We start from the raw sequence: 22,310 nt of genomic DNA, 5'->3' as shown, positions 1-22,310 counted from the left end.
AAAAAAAATGAAAAAGAAAAAGTCAAATTAACTGCAAGACTAAAAAAAAATCCCAGGAAAAAAGCCATGAGTTCCGTGTTTGGCTTTCTCCTCCTCTGGAATTCTGCTGCTCTCCTTGGTATTGAAACCGCACTCCTTGGTAGGTGAACTTGGTCTCGGCTGGATTTCTTGTTGATCTTCTGGGGGAGGGGCCTGGTGTAGTGATTCTCAAGTGTCTTTGCCCCAGGCGGAATTACACCGCCCTTACCCGGGGCCGGGGTGAGTAATCCGCTCGGGTTTGCTTTCAGGAGCTTTTGTTACCTGAGCGCTTTCCGTAGAGTTCCGGAGGACGGGAATACAAATGGCGGTCTCCTGGTCTCCGGCCCGGAGGAGCCGAGAGCCCAGGGCCCCACTCCTCAGTGCGCCCTCAGAGAACAGCGCCCAGTTACTCCCGTCTGCCTGACCTCCGGCCGCGCTCCGAGCTCACCGAGCCTGCGACCGGTTCAAGGTAACACCGAGCTGCGAGCTTACTGTCGGCTCTGTCTCTGTAGCCGGCTTTCCCGTTCCAATACCCGCAAGCTCTGCGACACTCAGACACCCCCGATCCTTCTGTGACCCTGCGGGACCTGAGGCCACGCTGACCCCGCGTGGGTTTCGCCCCGGTTTAGCCTCTGGAGCGATGTCCCTCAGCGGAACAGACTTTTAAAAGTCCTGATTTTGTGCACGGTTGCTCCGCTGCTTGCCGGGAGCCGGCCCCTCCCCCCGGGGTCTATCCCGGTTTGGATTCACTTCTCCGCCGGTCCTACCTTTCAGAAAGTGGTTGTTTTTCTGTTTCCAGAATTGCTGTTCTTCTTCTCTTCGATCTGCCGATGGATTTTCAGGTGTTTGCAATCTTTAGATAAGCTATCTAGCTGATCTCCGGCTAGCTGAAGCAGTCTCAGCTTGCTACTTCTCCGCCATCTTGACTCCTCTCCTCGAGTTTTCACTTTTTGATAGTATCTTTTGGTGCACAGGTTTTTAATTTTGATTTAAGTTCAGTTTATCTATTTTTTTCTTTTGTTGGTTGTGCTCTTGGTGTCAAACCATTGTCAAATATAAGGTCATTAAGATTTACCCTTGTGTTTTCTTTCCTTTTTGTTTTTATTGTAGCGAAATATACATAACATAAAATTTTTACCATTTTAACCATTTTTAAGTGTACAGTTCTGTGGCATTAAGTATGTTTAAGTTGTTCAGTCACCACCACCATTCATCTCCAGAACTTTTTCTTTTTCCCCCACTGAAATTCTGAATTCCTAACTAACTCGCCGTTCCCCCCAGCTCCTGGCAACCGCAGTTCTACTTTACGCCTTCATAATATTTTCAGGGATCATCCGTGTTGGTAGCATGTATCAGGATCTCCTTCCTTTTTAGAGGCACCTGCTTGGGTGGCTCAGTTCATTAAGTGTCTGCCTTTGGTGTGGGTCCTGATCCCAGGGACCCAGAAAGTCAAACCCCACGTCAGGCTCCCTTTGGGAGAAGTGTGCTTCTACCTCTCCCTTCGCTCCTCCCCTGCTCCTCCTCCTCCCCCACTCGTGCTCCCTCTTGCTCACTCTCAAATAAATAAAAAATTTAAAATTTAAAAAATAAAATAATTTCCTTTCTTTGAAAAACTAGATAATATATCATTATATGTATATACCACATTTTGTTTATCCAAATAGCCATCTCTAGATACTTGGGTTGCTTTCTCCTTTTCACTATTATGATGAATCCTCCTATGAGTGTAGGTAACAACTGTTTATTTGAGTCCTTGCTTTCACTTCTTTTTAGTGCATAACCAGAAGAATTGCTTGATCACATGGTTATTCTTTGTTGAATATTTTGAGGAATCACTATAGCATTTTCCACAGTGGCTACACCATTATACATTCCCATCAGCCATGCACAAGTGTACGAATTTCTTCACATCTTTACCAACACTTGTTATTTTCTGTATTTGTGATAATAGGCATCTTACTGGTGTGAAGTGGTATCTCACTGTGGTTTTAATATGCATTTCTGTGATGACTGGTGATATTGAACATCTTTTCATTTGTTTATTGGCCGTTTGTATATCTTGTTTGTATCCTTTGCCCATTTTTAAATTGAGTTGTTGGTATTTTTAAGTTAAGTTATAGAAATTCCTTATATATTCTGAATGTCAGTCCCTTGTCTGATAAATGATTTGCAGATATTTTCTTCCATTCTGTGAATTGTCTTTGATTGTATTGATAGTGTCCTTTGATGCACAATAGTTTTAAATTTTGATGAAGTTCGCCTTACCTATTTTTTCTTTAGTTGCCTGTGCTTTTGGTATCATATGCAAGAAATCATTGCCAAATTCAGTATTTTAAAGCTTTTTCCCCTATGTTTAAGAGTTTTATAATTTTAGATCATATGTTAGTCTTTGACCCATCTTGAGTTAGTGTCTGTATATGGCCTAAGGTAGGGGTTCAACTTCATTTTTTTGCACATGGTAGTCTGTTTTCTCAGCATCATTTGTTGAAATGTCTTTTCCCCATTGAATGGTCTTGGAACTCTTGTCAAAAATCCTTTGATCATATATGTGAGGGTTTAGGCTTCATATCTATTCCATTGATCTTTATTTCTGTCTTTGTGCCTTTACCACATTGGTTTGATTACTGTAGAGTTATAGTAAAATTTGAAATCGGGGGGGCACCGGGGTGGCTCAGTGGGTTAAAACCTCTGCCTTCAGCTCAGGTCATGATCTCAGGATCCTGGAGGCGAGCCCCGCATCGCATAGGGCTCTCTGCCCAGCAGGGAGACTGCTTCCCTGCCCCCCCCCCCACCTGCCTCTCTGCCTACTTGTGATTTCTGTCTGTCAAATAAATTTTTAAAAAAAAAATTGAAATCTGGAACTGTGAGACCTCCAACTTTCTAACCCCAAGATTAAGAGTCACATGCTCCTCCGACTGAGCCAGAAAAGATTGTTTTGGCTATTCTAGGTTGCTTAATAAGATGGAATTTATTTATTAATTTATTTATTTATTTATTTATCGCAAAAAATGTCATTGAGGTTTTTTGATAGGGATTGCTTTGAATCTGTAGATTACTTAAGGAAGTATTGGCATCTTAACAATGTTAAGTCTTCCAGTCAATGGGTTTTTCCATTTATTGGTTTCTCTAATTTCTTTAGGCAGCATTTTGTGATTTTCAGTATAGAGTTCTTTCACCTCCTTGGTTAAGTTTATTTCTAGGTATTTTACTCTTTTTGATGCTATTTTCAGTGAAATTGTTTTCTAAATTTCTTTTTTGGACTGCTCATTGTTAGTGGTTAGAAACACAACTGATTCTTGGATGTTGATTTTGTATCCTACAACTTTGCTGAATTCATTTATTGGTTCTTAAAGCTTTTATGAAATCTTCTGGGTTTTTTATACATAAGATCACTTTTGTTGTGTGTAAACAGATAATTTTACATCTTCCTTGGCAATTTGGATTCCTTTTCTTTTTCCTTTTTTTTAAAAAGTAATCTGTGCATTCATCTGTTGATGGACATCTAGGTTCTTTCCATAGTTTGGCTATTGTGGACATTGCTGCTATAAACATTCGGGTGCACGTGCCCCTTTGGATCACTACGTTTGTATCTTTAGGGTAAATACCCAATAGTGCAATTGCTGGTTCATAGGGCAGTTCTATTTTCAACATTTTGAGGAACCTCCATGCTGTTTTCTAGAGTGGCTGCACCAGCTTGCATTCCCACCAACAGTGTAGGAGGGTTCCCCTTTCTCCGCATCCTCGCCAGCATCTGTCATTTCCTGACTTGTTTATTTTAGCCATTCTGACTGGTGTGAGGTGATATCTCATTGTGGTTTTGATTTGTATTTCCCTGATGCCGAGTGATAATGGAGGATCAAGAAGATGTGGTATATATACACAATGGAATACTATGCAGCCATCAAAAGAAATGAAATCTTGCCATTTGCGACAACATGGATGGAACTAGAGCGTATCATGCTTAGCGAAATAAGTCAAGCAGAGAAAAACAACTATCATATGATCTCCCTGATATGAGGAAATGGTGATGCAACATGGGGGCTTAAGTGGGTAGGAGAAGAATCAATGAAACAAGATGGGATTGGGAGGGAGACAAACTATAAGTGACTCTTAATCTCACAAAACAAACTGAGGGTTGCTGGGGGGAGGGGGTTTGGGAGAAGGGGGTGGGATTATGGACATGGGGAGGGTATGTGCTTTGGTGAGTGCTGTGAAGTGTGTAAACCTGGTGATTCACAGACCTGTACCCCTGGGGATAAAAATATATGCATATAAAAAATAAAAAATTTAAAAAAAAAGTAATCTGTGCATCCAGCATGGGGCTCAAACTCACCACCCCAAATTAAGAGTCACATGCTATACAAACTGAGCCAGTCAGGTGCCATGGGATTCTTTTTTTTTTTTTTTTAAAGATTTTATTTATTTATTTGACAGACAGAGATCACAAGTAGGCAGAGAGGCGGGCAGAGAGAGAGAGGAGGAAGCAGGCTCCCTGCTGAGCAGAGAGCCCGATGCGGGACTCGATCCCAGGACCCTGAGATCATGACCTGAGCCGAAGGCAGCGGCTTAACCCACTGAGCCACCCAGGCGCCCGTGCCATGGGATTCTTGCTTGCTTGCTCCGACTAGGCATTCTAGTACTGTGTCAAACAGAAGTAATATAAATGGGTATCCTTGTCCTGTTCCAGGTGTTTACTTTTTAATTTAGGATATTAGATATAAAATGCTTTTCTTTATGTAACATTGATTGCCATATATATCTATTCCAGTCCAGCCCTTTAGGCCTTATGAGATCATCCTGGCTCTTTTCATTAAGCCTGAAATTTTTTAGTTCTAACTATACTCTCCATTTCACTCTAAATTTCTTTTTGACCTAAAAGAAATCTCTGGTTACTTTACTGATCTACCTTCTCCCATTTCAGCTCATTTTATCCATTCTCATACTGTTATATTCATCCTCATCTCCATTCTTTCTGTTTTTCAACTATTACAGCCACATGGGAAAAGCCTAATTCTGATTAATCCAGTTACCTGCCATTTACACATGTACACCTAGTCTCTGGGCAAAGCCAGAAAAAAGATACAACTCATATCTGGTACGATATTATTATAAATTATGGTATCCATCTTTAATTTTGCCTGAAAAGTCTTAGGGTGCTTTTCATTCTCAGATTATCTCTCTTTTCACAGAGAATAGGAGAAAGCTTTATCCCGAACCCAGATTTCAGCCAGTAGGTCCAAAAGCATAGATCTCTTCTTGGCTATCCCTCAGACACTTCAGAGTCACGGTAGCTTCCACTGAACCTACCGTCTCTTAACAGCTGCCACTGTTGGATGGTGCCTCACTGCAATTGGCACTATCACCCAACCAGTTTTCCAGGGGCCGACCTTGATTCTCCTCTCATTTTCATACCCATTCCAGTCCTGTAGGTTCTGCCTTCTAAGTATACCTCCAAGTCTACCCACTTCTCTATTTCAGCATTTCTTGTACACGAGTGCAGCAGCTCTGAACTCTATTTCTGCTTCTAATCTTGATATCCTTCAATATATTTTCCATTTTTCATCTGGAGAATATTTCTAAGATGCTAATTTGCAAATGTTTTCTTGTTTACTTTTGTTTTTCTAAGACATAATCTTAATTTCTGTGCCCTGGAAAACTCTTCAAGATCTTACACCGCCACTTATTTCTCAGTGAGCTCCTTGCTCGTACCCCATCCCTGTTGTGCTAAGCTTCATTTTGTTGAAGGACTTGACATGCTACTCACCTCTTGGCCTTTTTATTTGCTGTTTTCTCTCTTCCTCATTCTCCTTCCTGTGCCTCAGCTTTTACATCACTTCCTCCAGGAAGCCTTCCTTCGCTTGACCACTTAGACACACCCAGTAGTTTATAGCTCCCTGTTCTCAAGTTCCTCGGAGATTTATTACATTGCAATCACTTTGTATTATTATTGGCTGATTTCATGTCTGTATTTTCAACACTACCATATACAGGTACTAGAGTTTGGTTATATCACCAGTGCCTCATATAATATCTGACATATAGTAGATGCCCAGTAATTATTGAATAAAGTAGTACTGGCTTGTAAAGAAGTTGACAAATTTTAGAAAAAATAGAAGTTGAGTACCAGAAAGGACCTAAGCATTTACCAGAACTTTTTGGGTGTCCTTGTTGCTTCATCAGAAGAAATACTTCTTTTCCCATTAGGTATGTATGCGTTCTTCTTGGGCCAGTTCCCTAGCTTGAGTCATTGGTCATATCATAGCCTGCCACCATAATTTGCCTTGAAATATATATTTTTTTCTTTCTTTCTTTTTTTGTAGGTACTGTGTGTTTAAAAAAACCCCTCGGGGTACCTGGGTGGCTCAGTCGGTTAACATCTGCCTTTGGATCAGGTCATGATCCCAGGCTCCTGAGATGAGCCTTGAATTGGGCTCCCTGCTGAGCAGAGAGCCTGCTTCTCCCTTTGCCTGCCACTCCACTGCTTGTGCTCTCTCTCGCTCTCTCTCTGTCAAATAAATAAATAAAATCTTAAAAAAAAAACCTCAAAAAATGCAAAAGGCTTGTTTTTTTATTTATAATTTATTTGACAGAGATCATAAGTAGGCAGAGAGGCAGGCAGGGGGTGGGGGGCAGGGAGGGGAGCAGGCTCCCTGCCGAGCAGAGAGCCCGATGTGAGTCCCAATCCAAGGACCCAGGATTATGACTCAAGCCCAAGGCAGAGGCTTTTAACCCACTGAGCCACCCAGGTGCCCCAAAAGACTAATTTTTAAAAACTCTTCCTCGTCGTTGTTTCCCAGCCACCCAGTTCCCTCTTCTGGAGACAGATCTCTTACTAACTAGTATATATCCATGCAGGATATGTTATATATATATATATATATATGTTATATATGTTATGTTATTTTTATATATATATATATACACACACACACACACACATACATATATATATGCATGTACTGTAGCAATATGATGCAAACTACATACACCATTCTATATAACTTGCTTTCTTTATCTCAAAGATTGTTCGATATCAGTACTGATAGTGCTGCCTTACTCTTCTTAATGTCTGCATAATATTCCTTTTTGGAGATGTTTCATAATTTATTTAACTTGAGCAGTGTGTTGGGCTTTCTTTCCTGTAACCAAGAACCATCTGTATTTCATTTCTGTGAAGCATCTGCTCATATGTTTTGCTCAGTTTCCCATTAATGTTTTCTTCTTAATTTAGAGGAACTTTTTTTTAAAGATTTTATTTATTTATTTGACAGAGAGAGACACAGCAAGAGAGGGAACACAGGCAGGGGGAGTGGGAGAGGAAGAAGCAGGAAGCCTGGTAGGCACTCAATCCCAGGACCCTGAGATGACGACCTTAGCAGAAGGCAGATGCCTAATGACTGAGCCACCCAGGCGTCCCTAGAGGAACTTTTTTTTTTTTTGAACTTTTTATATATTAAGGAAAATTAGCACTTTGTGATAAAAATATTCAAGTTCCCCCCATGTTTCCTTCTCATTACTATGATCATTTCATGGTTTCCTTGATCCATGTAGAATTAATTTGTGTCCCATGTATGTAATAGAGATTTTATGTTTTATCCAGATGGTGCCAGCTTTATTTTTGTATGGATGACTAATCATTTGTTCAGTAGTGTTTATTGAATAATCTTTACTGATTGGAAGTATCTTTCTTTTTTCCATATTCTCACTTCCTCTGTATATTTCAGTGTATTTCTGGTGCTATTTCCTATTCCATTGCTCTGCTTTTCCATTCATGTACTTGTGCTATGATGTTTTAAGGATGATAGCTTCAAAATATTTTTTAATATCTGGTAGGATATGTTCCTTCACTACTTACTGAGAAATTTTCTTGTGATTTTTACTTATTTTTCTTTATGAATTTTAAATCATGTTTCCATCCCTTGCTTCTCCTATCCACTACCATAAAGTTAAGTCAGTTAAAAAACAAAACGAAGTAGTGGTGCACTCATGGCTTTTATTTGGCTTGTGTTGTTAGGGGGTATTTTGGAGGGAAATGTTCCCAAGTTAGCAATAGTGTGAGGTTTTTGTTGAGGTTTTTCTTGTATTATGTTTGGTTAATATAAAAAGACAAACAATCCAAAAACTGCCTTATGTGGCCTTATGGAATACTCCTTACAGAACGCCAGCTTTAATGCAAAGTAGAAGTTCCGTCTAGGCTTTTAGATGGATATTTAGGACTATGTACAGGCAGTTTTTTCCTTGATGTCTTTGTATTCACAGGACTATATCTTTATATTGCGTCTAACCTCGATTTTCCTTTGTTATTGACAGTCCTAATCCATACGACCTAGCAGTTAAGGGAATGCTCGTGGCTTTGTCAGTCTGGATTGCTAACATGCTTCCAAGTCACAGAGCTTTTGGAGATGAGCTCTCAGAATAGCTTTCCCCTTGTAATATCTTCTTTGGTTTCGTTATTGAAAACTCTTTTCAAATATAGACAATACAAACATAATAAATGGAAAGAAGGGTTCATCTCCCTCATGATTCAATCTTTCTTAAACAACATTATTATTGACTGGCCTATTGGTTGCCAAAAAAGAAAATCAATTTTATTAGAAGTATTTGCTTGGCCACAGATCTTGGTACTAACCCAGCAGAGACAGGCTGATGTTATCAACTATCTGAAGACTAATTTTTACCATTAGCCTGAAACAGAGTCGTTATTAGAGATATGTCAAAGTCTGCTCCGTGTTTTTCTCTCATTTTTTACCCGTCAGTATATCTCCTATGTACTTTTATTGCATTGCAATTTCTATGTTCTGTGACTGATGGAATTGGAACTTTTTATTTTATTTCTAAGGAAGATTCTTTATAGATTTCATTTGTTATCTGGCAGTATTATGGACACAGTTTTGTCTCTTCCACTGCTTGGTATTGATTTTTAGTTCAACTCTGGAAGTTAGGTTCTTAACCATATTTGAAATTAGGATATGGGTTGAATACCCCCCCACACACCCCACAGACCTCTTGAGCAATTTTGGTCTTCGAAGCCCTGGAGAATGATTAAAACTACTCCCAAAGCGCACTGAAAGTATTTGAGTGCTGAAGACTTATTACTAGATTTTTTCAGATTTACTGTGAAGTAATGTTAAGGAACTCAGCAGGGTTGGGGGGAGAAGTGGGAGCATCTGTGGTGTTAGGTGTTTACACGGTATACTAGGTGTTAATGCAGTTCCAAGTGGAAAATATTTTGAGTTGTACTGAAATGTTTGAGACTTGGTGATTTATAAATTACATAAACTTACGGTTTGCGTAATGGCAGAGAGCACCATGCCCTCTCTGTGAATGCCTCGGTGACTATGTGTTGTAAAAGATTTCAAAAACATGAGATTTCGGGGGTACCTGCGTTGCTCAGATGGTTGAGTGACTGCCTTTGGCTCAGCTCGTGATCTCAGTGTCCTGGGATCAAGCCCCCGCATTGGGCTTCCTGTTCGGTGGGGAGTCTGTTTCTCCCTCCCTCTCTGCCACTCCCCCTGCTTGTGCTCTTGCTCTCTGTCAAATAAATTTTTTTTTTTAATTAAAAAGGAAAAAAAAGATGTTAACTAAAGTTATTTTGGTGATCATTTCACAGTATGTACAAATATTGAACCATTATATTGTATACCTGAAACTAAGATAATGCTATATGTCAGTTACATCCCAGTTTAAAAAAAAAAAAAAGGTACTGTGAAATGAACGAATAAATGAATGAATCTGAAAAAAAGAAAGAAATTCTATCTTCGTAGTATGAAATTCTATCTCCTCTTATGTAGCTTTGTGAAATAAATAGAAAATGTATTTTTTAAAGAAGTATAGCAGTAATGACAAGTGTAGATTTCATAGGGTGTTGTGGGTCTTAAATTAAGGACAGTAGCCTCTCCACCTCAAGCTGTCTCGCTGCTCCTGACCACCAAGAATATTACTGCCAAAGAGACTTCTCAAGACTGCTGTTCATTATGTCACTGACCCTCAAATTCTCTATGACTGCATTGAACATAAGACAAATTCTAAACTTTCTAGATCTGAATTCAGAGTTCTTCATTATCTGAAAAAAAGACAGAAAACAAAGAAACAAAGTCATAAGAAAAGTATAAAGCAATAAGTTAAACTATCAATAATTCTGTTATGTGTGTGGGTTGGGGGAGGGGTAAACTATAAAACAGTTTTTGGTTTTTGTTTGTACTAAGCATTTTATGTGTTTTGTCTCTTTTAGTCATTGCGTCAGTCCTATAATGTAGGTGTATTGTTACCTGCATTTTACTGGTGAAGAAACCGGAGGTTGGGAAGTCCTAGAACTAATAAATGACATAGTTTAGATTTGAACATGTCATTCTGACTCTAAAGAAAGCCCAAACTCTTAACCACTCCACTGTAAAGTTTGAGTACATTTTATTCTCATCTTTATTTTCTCTGCTTACTCATATATAACATATTTTAAAGCTATTCGGTTTGGGGCACCTGGCTGGCTCAGTGGTAGAACATGCAACTCTTGATCTTGGAGTCATGAGTTTGAGCCCCATGTTGGGTGTAGAGATTACTTAAAAAAAATAAAATAAATAAAAATAGAAATTATAAAAAGATATACTTGGCAAGTATTATACTAGCTTTTCTTTTTTATTTAAAAGAATTGACATATAAAATACATTTAGTGAGATACATACAGTACAAAATTCTTAAGGACACAACTTAATATACACACACACCACTAGTGGGTTTCTTTCCTTAAGCAACTTCCTATCAATAACAATCCTCCCACTCCCACTCTGAGGGAACTATTATTCTGACTTTTATTGCCATCAACTAATTATGCCTCTTCTTGTAATTCAAATATTTGTAAGATACATACTATTTTGGATCAGGTTTACTATGCTCAATATAACACATGCTCCACATAACATACATACATCTTGTTACATACATCATTTGCTCTTTATTGCAGTATAATTTTTTTATCATGTTCATGCATATACCACAATTTATTCTCCTGCTGATGGACATAGAGTTTTTTTAGTTTTTGCTCTTCAGTTTAATGAATATTGGCTATTATGCATAAAGTGGCTATAAACATTTTACATGGGCGTACAGACATGTGTTTTCATTTCTCTTGGGTATATACTTGGTAGAATTGCTGGATCATACGTTAACTCTGTGTTTAACTTTCTGAGAAATTATTTATGGTTTTAAGAGAGACTGCCCCATATTACAGTCCCACCAGCAATGCTTGAGAGTTCCAGTTTTTCCACATTCTTGACAGCATAGCCATTTTAGCATATTTCACTGTGGTTTTGATTGTCATTGTCCTAATTGTTAAAGACGGTGAGGATCTTTTCCTCAGCTTATTCGCCACTTTTGTATGGTCTTTGAAAGGTAAATGTCTTTTCAGATCCTATGCCCACTTTTTTTTTTTTTTAAATTGGGTGAAAAAAAGGCCACAGAAAGCACAATAAAGGTTTTTTAGAAACAAAATCTATTGAGGGATATCATGGACTCAGGGCCAGCCCTTTTGAGGTGAATCATCATTTGTGTCTCCTGTTTCCATCCTCTCTTCTGAGATATTAATCTGGGTGAAATTGCTTTGAAAGGACCAGTATTGGTAACCTCAAAGGGAAAATATGTCATAACAGAAGCCTGAACGGTGTGAGTACAAGGGAGTAGGTTGGGGACCTTGCTTAGGTGATGGTATTAGTAGTAGGATAAATGAGGTAACTGACTGAATCAGACCTTTTATTTTGTTTTTGGCAGTTTTCTTTTAATCTCCCTAAATTCTGCAGCCATCATTCAGAGGGACCCCCCCCCCCAAAGAAAAGGGACTAGGTTAGTTTCTATAGGTAGTCTCTATACCTCAAACAGCTAGAGCAGATTAATATTAACTATGTCTAGAGGAAGGGAGGGAAAACTGAATGAGAAAAAAAATCAGAGAGGGGGATAAACCATGAAAGTCTATTGACTCTGGGAAACAAACTGAGCATTGTGGAAGGGGAGGTTGTGTGGGGAGATGGGGTAACTGGGTGATGGGCATTAAGGAGGGCACAAGATGTGATGAGCACTGGGTGTGGGTGTTATATGCAACTGATGAATCGTTGAATACTATATCTGAAAATGATGTAGTATATGTTAGCTAATTGAATTTAAATTTAAAAATCCATATGGAAAAAAGTTAAAAAAAAAAAGTCCCTATTTTAAGAATTTGGTTGTCTCTTTATTATTGAGTTGTGAGATTTATTATATATTATGAAAGAAAGCCCTTATCAGGTACATGATTTGCAAATATGTTCTTCCATTCACTGGATTGTCTTTTTACTGGCATAATAGTATCCTTTGAAACACAAAAAGTTTCAATTTTGATGAAGCACAGTATATCTAGTTTTTCTTTTGTTTGTGTTTTTGATGTCATTTTAAGAAACTTGTTTAATCGGGGCGCCTGGGTGGCTCAGTGGGTTAAAGCCTCTGCCTTCAGCTCAGGTCATGATCCCAGGGTCCTGGGAGCAAGCCCTGAACCGGGCTCTCTGCTCAGCAGGGAGCCTGCTTCCTCCTCTCTCTCTCTGCCTGCCTCTCTGCCTACTTGTGATTTGTTTGTCAAATAATAAATAAAATCTTTAAAAAAAAAGAAAGAAAGAAAGAAACATGTTTAATCGGAGATCATAGTGATTAAGCCTTTTTCTTCTAAGAGTTTTACATAATGTTATCTCTTACATTTACGTTTTTGATTAATTTTGAGTTGCGTATGATGTGAGGTAGAGGTCCACCTTTACTCTTTTATATGTGGATCTCCATTTGTTTCATTGTCATTGGTTGAAAAGACCATTCCTTTCCCCCCATTGAATTGTTGTAGCACCCTTTCCAAAAGTTGTCAGACCATAAATATGAAGATGAATTTCTAGATTTTCACTTCTCTTCCCTTGGTTGATATGTCTATCCTTATGCCAGTACACTTCTCTTGTTAGATTTATTCCTTTGCTGAGATTCCTTTTCTCATGTATTTCAAGAATGCTCATTGAAATATTTTATGACTACTACTTTAAAATCCTTGTCAGATAATTCTAACATCTGAGTCACCTTGTGTTTGGTGTACATTCATTGCCTTTGCTCATTCAAGTTCTGATTTTCTTGGTTCTTGATTACTATGGTTTTGTAGTAGGTTTTGAAACTGAGAAGTGTAAGCTCTCTGACTTTATTCTTTTCTTTCAAGGTGGTTTTCGCTATTCTAGGCCCTTGGATTTGCAATGAATTTTAGAATCAGCTTACTTATTTCCGCAAAACAAAAAGCAGCTGAGATTTGTATAGGGATTGCATTGAATCTGTAGATCAATTTGGGGAGTAGTGCCATTTTAAAATATTAAGTCATCTCATCCATGGAATGCCTTTTCATTTACTTAGGGCTTGTTTAATTTCTTTCAGTGATGTCTTGTAGTTTCTAGTGTATAAGTCTTACACGTCTTTTGTTAAATTTATTCCTAAGCAAAGGAATAGAAGATATAAAAAAGAACTAAATGAAAATTGTAGAACTGAAGAGAAAATAACTGAAATAAAAATTCACTGAATGGGCTCAATACCATAATGGAGATGACAGAGAAAAGAATCCATGAACTTGAAGTTCTATCAGTGGAAATTATCTAATTTAAAAAACTAAGAGAAGATAGATGGAACAGAAATCAACAGAGTTTCCAGACAGTTACAGAAGATTTAGGATTTTTTTGTCATCTGAGTCCCAGAAAGAGAAGAAAAACACTGTGAAGCTGAAAAATATTCAAAGAATAATGCAGAAAACTTCCCAATTTGAGGAGTGACATTACAGATTAAAGAAGCTAAGCAAAACCAAACAGATAAATCTGAAAAATTCTGTGCTGAACATGTCAAAATCAAACTTTCAAAAATTAAAGAGAAGAAAACATTGAAAGCAGCTAGTAGGAAAGAATATGTTATTTCTGTAGGGAAACAGTGATTCAGATGGTTTTTCGTGGAGGCCAGAAGAAATAGGCAATACATTTTTCAGGTGCTGAAAGAAAAGCTGTCAACTCAGAATTCTATACCCAATGAAAATATCTTTTAGGAATAAAGGTGAAAAAAAGACATTCTCAGATGAAGAAAAATGCAGAGCAAATATTTGTCACCCACAGATCTACTCTAAAAGAATGGCTAAGTGGAAGTTCTTTAAAGAGAAAGGGAATGATAACAGAAGGGAACTTGGAACATAAAGAAGAGAAACAACAAGGGCACCTGGGTGGCTTAGTTGGTTAAGTGACTGCCTTTGGCTTGGGTAATGATTCCAGGTCCTGGGATTGAGCCTTGCATTGGGCTCCCTGCTCAGCAGAGAGCCTGCTTCTCCCTCTTCCTCTGCCTGCTGCTCTGCTTACATGTGCTCTGTATCTCTCTGCCAAATAAAGAAAATCTTTTAATAAGGGAGAGAGAAACAACAATAGAATGTATGAAAATAGGGGTAAAAATAATATACTATCATTTATTCTTGATTTTTTTATCTCATTGGATCAAAAATTTTTAACATCATGTGATGTTAAAAATCCTACTGATCCATAGGAAATATTAAAGACCATTAAATTGGAGAGGGGAGCATGTCTAGTTGCAGCTCCAAAATTAAAGTACATGGAAATATCAGTCCTTACAACAACAAAAATAATAGTAAAACATATTGACAAGACCGATGTCAAGGAGTTTACCCCCCCATGTTTTCTTTTGAGGTTTTCTGGTTTCAGGTCATTAATCCATTTTGAGTTGATTTTTGTGTGTGGTGTAAGATAGGGGTGTCAGTTACTGAGAGATTGTCTTAAAATTTCCAATTATGATTTATTTATTTTCTTTCTTTTGATTATGTTCCTTTTCATAAACCTTCAAACTATGTTATTAGATAAAAATTTAAGAACTTGTTGAATTGACCCTTTTATCAGTAAGAAGTAGCTATTTTAAATTCTAATAATTTTTAGTGTCTTAAAATATACTTTGTTCAGTGTTATGTAGTTATATCAATTTTTCTTTGGATAGTGTTTGCCTTACATATTTTTTCTGTCCTTTAAATTTTTTTTAAAGATTTTATTTATTTATTTGACAGAGAGATAGAGATATCTGGAAGTATAGTTTCTCTGGAGGCTTGTAGAGGTCTGACACAGTTGGTTTCTAGTGTGACCTCTAGTAGTGGATTGCAGAAAGTTGTGTCCTCACATTTGTCCTCACATGGCCTTTCTTCTGTGTGCTCACAGAGAGGTCTCTGGTGTCTCCTCTGCTTCTAATAGGACAACAGCCCTGTTGGATCAAGGCCATGCTCCTGTAACCTCATTTAACCTTAATTACCACCAAAAAGGCCCTGCCTCCATACAGTTACACTGGGGATAAGGGCTTCAACTTAACAAATTTGAGGGGAACATAATTCAGTTCATTAACACTATGTCTGTATATTTAAAGTGTGTTTCTTGTAAATAGCATGTAGGTCTTGGTTTTTATTCAGATCTTTATCTTTTAATGGCAAAGTTTATTTACATTTAATGTAGTTAGTGGTATTACTCCATTTAATTTGCCATCTTTGTTTTCTGTTTCACCTGCTTTATGTTTCTCTGCTTTTCCATTCCCAAATTTTTCCGCATTTTTATGTATGTATGTTTTTATGATTTCATTTTGCCTTGTTTAATGGGCATTTGCTATTCCTTTTATGATCATTCTTTTAGTGGTTGTGCTAGGAATGACAAAATAGTATCTTATTACAGTCTGCCTTAAATTAATGCTTTTGCCTCCTTGTGAACTATGTAAAAATCTTAAAACAGTACAATTCTGTTTATTTTTTTCTGCTTATGTTGCTATAATTGTGATATATTTTTACTTCTGTATTTGCTACATATGTCACAGGATACAGTTTTGGCATTGAACAGTCAAGTCTTTTATCTTTGTGCACATAAATGATGCTTTTTCATTACTTCTTTTTGATTTTTTTTCATTCCTTCTTGCACTTTCCTGATTTCATCTGGTATCATTTTTCTTTTGCCTGCAGAACTTACTTTAGTATTTCTTCTAATATTGACTTCTAATGATAGGTAACCTCAGCTTTAGTTCTCTGAATATGTCTATTTCACTTATTGTTTAAAAAGATAATTTTGCTTGATAGAGAATTCTATGTTGGCCACTTTCTTCTTTCTGCCCTTCAGAGCTGTCATTCCATTTTCTGCTAGCTCTCATATTTTCTTCTTAGAAGTTAGCTGTAACTCTTACTGTTCTTACCCTGTTGATGATGTCTTTTGGTCTGACAGCAATTAAGATTTTCCCAATATATATCATTTTCTAGCAGTGACTGAGTAGGTGCCGTTATTTAACTCTGCTTGAGGTCCACTGAACCTTTTGACATATCTTTTCTTGATTTTGCAAAATTTTTCACTGTGATGTCTTCAGATATTCTGCTCCATTCTTTTCTCTTATCTGGAAGTATAGTTTCTCATATTTGGGACCATTTGGCATATATTCTAAAAATCATATATTCTCTTTTATTTTTATTGTTTTATTTTGCTTCGTAGTTCTCTAAGTGCTCCAGTTTGGATAATTTTTGTTGACCCATCTTTGCCTTTAACAATCTTATCTTCTGCTGTTAAGTTCTTAATTACATTGAGTTCTTAATTAAAAACATTGTAATTTTCAGTTTTAGAATGACCATTTGATTAACTTTACCTAATCGCTTTTTATGTTGAAATTTTACATCTTTTTTTCTTTTTTTTATGTATTTGCAATAATTATTTTAAAGTTATTTTTCTTAACTTAAATAGCTGAATCTGGGGCACCTGTGTGGCTCCATTGTTAAGCGTCTGCCTACAGCTCAGAGGGTCATGATCCCAAAGTCTTGGGATTGAACCCCACATCAGGCTCCCTGCTCAGTGAGAAGCCCCTTCTTTCTCTCCCATTCCCCCTGCTTGTGTTTGCTCTCTTGCTGTCCCTCTCTCCCTCTTGCTGTCAAATAAAAAAATAATCTTTTAAAAATAAAGAATAAATACTAGAATCATCTCTGAGACTGCTGCTTTTGGCTCTTCTTTATTGTTTATGGATCACAATTTCCCACTTGTCTCCATATTTCAATAATTTTTTATTTTGAAACAATCTAAATGTATACAAACAAGAGTGTGTTTGAACCTTAAACCTTGAACTAGAAGAGTATTTTGCCAACATTATGCCCTATCACGCCTATACAAACAAGGACATTCTGCTATATAACCACAATACAACTGTCATGATTGGAATGTTATTACCGTCATCTAACCTTGATATATTATTTAAATTTTGCCAGTTGGCCCTTGAGGGTCTTTTTTTTTTTTTTTTAAGATTTATTCATTCTATTTTTGATAGTTTCATGTGCTTTAATAGCAAACTTATAGGAATAGCACAGAAGACAGACACATTAAACACTACATGTACTTGCATGTGGGACAACTCAGAAATGTATAACAAATGATCTGTATGATAAAAATGCTACAAACACCATTTAGTTGCTGTCAAAAAGAAATCTACTTGTTTTTAAAAAATCCAAATGCTGGCATTATCCAGAAAAATTTAACAGATTTATTTATAATTGTTATAAAGTTGAACTGAAACTTTATAAAACAGAATGTTTTACTGAAACATTTTGACTTGCATTAATGCTTTATGTCCCTGCATTTATATTAAAAATTGACACACAATTGAAAATGGAAAAACCACCGATACCTCATTTCTGTCCCCTATTTTTCCGTTTGCAATCATATTCATAGTTACCTTTTGACCCTATGCAAAAAAATACCTAACATTCAGAACTACCAATAACAAGAAGAAGATAATTTTTTTTTTTAAAGAATGACATGTTTTCCATCATAGTGGATTCTTAAGCATATTCTGCATGTGTGTGGTGTGCTAGCTGGAGGTCTTCCAGTGTGACCATGACACATTTGGCATGGATAGCACACAGGATGGTGTCTTCAAAGAGGCCCACCACATAGGCCCCACTTGCCCCCTACAAAGCACCACTAGCTGCATTCTGGAAGCACAGATGTGTTTTGAAATCATGAACAATTACATACACCAGACGCTGGAAAGGCAATTTGCCGATCAGGTCAGTGGACTTCTGATAACGTCTAATTTCATGGATTGCCACAGTACCAGGTCTGTACTGATGAAGTTTCTTCACCCCTCCAGTAGAGGGCGCACTCTTGGGAGCGGCTTTTATAGCCAGTTGGTTCCTCCATGCTTTACCATTGGTCAATTTGCAGGCAGTCTGATTTGTAAAAGCCATGGTACAGAAACCTCCTTACTTACCCCCTTTTCCTTGGGCTGGAGCTCAACGAGCTAGAGGCAGTGCTTATTCATTCTGTTTTAGAGAACAGTAGAGTGGGGAGGGGCAGAGAGCGAGGGAGACAAGCAGACTCCCAGTGGGCACAGAGACCAACTCAGGGCTCCATCCCAGGATCCTGAGATCATGACCTGAGCTGAAACCAAGAGTCAGAGGCTCAACTGATTAAGCCACCCATGTGTTGCCCTAGAGGGTCTTTTATAACAAAAGCATTCAGTTTAGAATCACACAGACCAATTTTTTTTAGACTGTTTCTCGTTGGGATTTTGTCTGATGTTTTCTCCTGGTTATGTTTACGTTATGCATCTGTAAGAGGGGTATTGTAGAAGTGATACTGTATCCTTATTGGAACCTATCTGATAGCACATACTTTCCATTTGCCCCATTACTGATGTTTATTTTGATCACTTGGTTAGGGTGTTATGTGCCACGATTCTCCATAGTAAAGTTACTTTTGTCCCTTTGTAATACATTACTGTTTTGTTGGAAAGATACTTAAGGATACATAAATATCCTGTTGTCATCAAAACTTTAACTCGTGCTTTTATTTACATCAGTTTGGATTCATAGTTCCCTATTCTATTTAATATTATAATATACTGTTATCATTTTTTAAGTTTATACTCAAATTATTCCAGGTTTGTCCAGTGAGAGCCCTTTAGTCTGGCTCCTCTTTTTTATATATGCTCTTATAATTCATTGGGAATTTTCACACTTTTTGGCATAACAAGAATTCCAGTTCACCTTGAACTTCTCCCTTCCCTAGCCATGGAAACAGCAGTTTCTCCAAAGATATGTGGTTCATTTTAGTAGAGAATGGTATTTAGAAACCAAGATCTGAGTAATAGGTGTGCTCATTGCTGTTGGGCTATCACTCGTCCCAGATCCTCTTACACACACACACACACACACACACACACACATATCTATGTTCATTTTTCTTTGTGTGCTGTGTTTGTGTTTACCATAAGTTCATGCCAATACCTCTATTTCCAGTTGAATACCACAAGATTCATTCAATTTTTCTATATTTGTAACTCTCTTTCTCTGACAGTGAGATGTTTAGCTCTTGTTATCTTCTCATAATTACTTACTTAATCAATCTCCCAGTGTGTAACCAGTCTCTCATTGCTCTTGCCACCCCCTGTCCTGCATGGGTGCCCTCATCATACTGAAGTTCTGAGAATTTGCTCACACCACTTTCCTGGAGGATGATCGCTGACACTCTGAGATGGTTTACTTTCCCATGTGAATGCCTTCCTCAGTCAGCTTAGGCTTCAACATCCAATACCTTGCCAACCTTTTTTTTTTTTTAAGATTTTATTTATTTATTTATTTATTTGACAGCACAAGAGAGCACAAGTGGGGAGAGCAGCAGAGTGAGAGGGAGAAGCAGCTCCCCTCTGAGCAGGGATTCCTGAGTGGAAGGCAAGTCCTTAACCGACAGAACCAGCCAGGCCCCCCTCTTTCCAATCCTTTTAAGGATATCTTCTTCATTCCACTTGGACTCTGATACTTTGTCCCAGACCATCTTTTGTCTGTACATCTTCCTCAACCCACATGAGCCCTGATACCTCACATTAGGCTGCTGCCATTCCCAGTGGTCACCCTCATCATCCTGGTTAGTCTCTAATACCTTGCTCTATACCATGACTTCTCTCCTCTTCTTTACCTTTCCACTCCTATAGACACCTGCTTCATTCAGCCTTACCTATGGTCTTAAAACTGAACTATTCACTAAAAGAAAAGGAAAAGCTATATCTCATAATTTTTTTATGGTATGTTGCACATTGTGTATAAAGAAGAATGAAGACTGAAGTCAGTGTTATTTTCCCCCAAGAGAGGGCACTCCTGATCCTCCCTGAGATACTGATTGAGGAGCTGATCACCTCAGGCCAATGAGGAAGTAAGCTGGGTTGGTGCCGTGTTGTAGCTCTAGTTATACCTCTGCTTTCCTACATATCTGGGGAAAGCTTCTTAGGCTGTTGCTTGTGAGCCTATGGGTCTCTGCCTGCCTGCCTTGAAAGACTGATGAAGACTTAATCTGATTGTGTCTGCTTTGAGCTTTTTCTCTAGCATCCTGTCTCACACTGCTTCCAAATTTTGGCAAATGTGTTTATGCTGAGATTTATTGTTTGAGGTAGGCCCCCTTCCTCAAGCAGGGCTGTCTCTCTCAAATATTGCAAGATAACAGATTCCTATGTGTTCTTTTAAAAACTATGATTTCCCACACGGCCTTTGAATTCAGAAGTTAAACCATGTGGGAAAATAGCACTTTGTATTTGGGACTTTTGAAATTTTTCATTTGTTGAGCCAATCCCAAACAACCTCCAAAAGTTTTGCTGATTTTATTTTTCCCAGTGTCATCATTTTATTTGAGCCACTCTTAATCTTTAGCATTTACACAGAATCAACAAATACCCCTAGGTAAGAAAGCATCAGGAGAGAGCTTGTTCTCTCTCTCTCTCTTTTTAAATTTTTTTTGAGAACCTGTTCTCTGAGTAGCTCTCTGATTTAGTTCATTCAGTCCTTTTTACTTCCATGACTCTTTATAAGTACAGCTTTTCAGTTTACCTAACCTTTTAAAATTGTTACGTTAGAAAAATTACATCTTCTTACATCTTATTTGGAACCAAAAAACAGCCATACATGTGGTTTCTGTACTTCTTTTTCAGTTAATGTTCTATAATGAAAATTTTACCATATCATTGAATTGTTTTAAAGTTTTTTTATTGTTTTTTTAATGGCTTATCAAACTGAGGGCCTTATATCCCTGGCAACAGTGGCATACATGATACATGCAAGAAAACCTGAGAAGCCCAGAGTGCCTGGGTGGCTCAACTGGTTATGCATCTGACTCCGGCTTGGATCATGAATTCGGGGTTCTGGTCAGCTCCATGTTCAGTGGGGAGTTTGCTTCTCCCTCCACCTCTTTCTACCTTTCCCTCTGCCCGTCTCCCTGCTCATTCTCTCTCTCTCTCTCTCTTCCCCCCACAAATAAATAAATCCTTAAGAAAGTAAAAAAGAAAGAAAATTAAAATTTAATAAAAAAGAATATATGAAAAACCATAAGATGAATATGGTGCATCTAGAAGTAGCTCTAAAAATCATTTTATAGGTAAACAAACATAGATATATAATTGTGAAATAGGATATAAAATGTACACACATTACTTAGATAAAACAAGATCTCAAGGAAATTTCTCATTTTCAGTAAGTCTGTATAGTCACTTAAGATATTCTTTCATTTTTTTGGACAAGAAGGCAGCTGGAGTTGGCAAGGTCATCAAATCCACCCAGAAAACTCGGAAGGCTAAATGAATATTATCCCCAATACCTGCCACCCCAGTGTTAATTAGTGATGAAAGAACAGTCTCAGAACTGTTTGTGTCAATTGGCCATTTAAGTTTAATAGTAAACAATTGGTTAATGGTTACAGTGTATCATAAAATTTCCAGAAGGAAAGAAGAATGTTTTGTGGACCATTTGTTTTTTAACATTTTAACATTTTTAAATTGAGGTATGTGTTAAAATCCCTGTTAATCATTAAATAATGTAGTTGTTATTGCCTATGTTTAAATAAAGTTAGACTTTAGTTATTAACATTGTCTCTTCAGTTGGGATACATTCAGTGTATGATATGATTGTGTTGCAGATTTTCTCCCAGTTTTTTCAGTTTTCCTTTAATTTTCTTTATAGTATCTTTTGCCACATAAATTTTTTTTAATTTTTATGTAGTCAAATTTATCAGTCTTTTTATTGCCTGTGGATTTTTAGTCATGGTAAGCTTTTTCTTACATCAAGGTTAAAAGAGGAATTCACCTATGTTGTTTCCTGGCATGTGTGTGGTTTTGTGTTTTATAATCAGATCCCTAAATGTATGGTGTGAAATATGAGCCCAATTTCATTTTTTCCTAAATGGCTTCCCAGTTGTGTTAGCATCATTTATTTACAAGACCATCCCCCA

The 22,310-nt window shown here is 37.5% G+C and overlaps 1 protein-coding gene and 1 pseudogene across 2 annotated transcripts in view; one reads left to right on the top strand and one right to left on the bottom strand.

Moving 5' to 3' along the window:
- ACBD6 (acyl-CoA binding domain containing 6) overlaps positions 1 to 22,310 on the top strand; it is a 214,496-nt gene that overhangs the window by 110,005 nt on the left and 82,181 nt on the right. The window lies entirely within an intron of this gene.
- LOC131815188 (histone H3.3A-like) lies at positions 17,879 to 18,286 on the bottom strand (annotated as a pseudogene).

The sequence above is a fragment of the Mustela lutreola genome, chromosome 14 (genome assembly GCF_030435805.1).
Source record: "Mustela lutreola isolate mMusLut2 chromosome 14, mMusLut2.pri, whole genome shotgun sequence".
NCBI lineage: Eukaryota > Metazoa > Chordata > Mammalia > Carnivora > Mustelidae > Mustela > Mustela lutreola.
The sequence above is the reverse complement of the archived record's forward strand: the minus strand, read 5'-3'. Positions and strand labels throughout refer to the sequence as shown.